A 1,195-nucleotide genomic window follows, 5' to 3' on the forward strand; every position below is an offset into this window, starting at 1 on the left:
GAGCCCAGGAACGCTGCTCTACATCGACCGCGCACGGGAAACCCCCGGGAATTATCTGGCTCAAAATGTCAACAGGGCTGAGACTGGGAAATCCTGACTCAGGTCCCGGCGGTGGGGATGGGGCGCCTGGGCAGAGGTTATACAGAAACGGGAAAGGTTGAACGGACGGGTCTGTGGAGAGGTCGCATGTGCGAACGAGGAAAACGGGGAAATGAGGATGACGCGGGGCTACGCGCAGGTGTGGGTGCCACGCGACACGGAGATCCAGACGCCCGCAGAGGAGAAAGGCTGAGGTGGGAAGTGCCGAGTGCTGCGGCGTGTGCTAGGTATTCCTGAGTGCACGCCAGACAGGCAGGGAACGGTCAGGTCGAAACATAATTTTGCGAGACATCGGCACGTTTCTTGGTGGTTGTGTGTTTTCGTGATCATTCCTCTGGTTTGTTTTTTAATTTTTTTACTTGAAAGCAACATAGATTCGATGAGTTTGCAAAGAAATGTACGGGGAGGTCCCATAACCCTTCCTCCCAGCCTCCCCCCGTGTCCACATCTGACACCAGTATATTAGTGACAATTAGGAAATCAAAGAATTGACCTTGGGAGCTTGTGCTTTCAAAGCCATGCATGAAATCGGCCGTGTTGGGGGAGGGATTCTGGTGGGTTCCAACGTTTAGAAGTCAGGGACAGAGGAGGAACCTTAAATACGACCAGGCGCGTCCAGGAAGGTGGAAGGAAACCGGGGCAGCGTGGGGGCCCTTACGTGTGACACGTGGTAGGACCCAGGCGGTGTCTTCCCAGGGGTGACGTGGGCAGTGCCCCTGCACTGGTGCACGGTGGTCGCTCCGGGTGACCTGGAAGCAAACTGTGAAGTGTCTCAGAAAGGAGGGAATGACTGAGCCAAAGCCAAGCCAGACAACCGGGAACGAGAACAGATTCTGCATGAGTGTCAGCACTCTGGGGGGCGTCAGCGACCCTGAATGAGAGCTGTTTGCGTGACGCGGTGGGGACAGAGCTCGGCAGGACCAGGATGAAGAGGAAATGGAGGAGGACGGCTTCTCCAAGCACTGTTCCTGTGAAGAGAGGACAGGACCTCACGGTTGCGGGGGGAGGGGCTGACGGCCTCAGAACCCCCTCCAGGCCGGGCGCGGTGGCTCACGCCTGTCATCCTAGCACTCTGGGAGGCCGAGGCGGGAGGATC

Source organism: Propithecus coquereli, unplaced genomic scaffold (genome assembly GCF_000956105.1).
Source record: "Propithecus coquereli isolate 6110/MARCELLA unplaced genomic scaffold, Pcoq_1.0 Scaffold196, whole genome shotgun sequence".
NCBI lineage: Eukaryota > Metazoa > Chordata > Mammalia > Primates > Indriidae > Propithecus > Propithecus coquereli.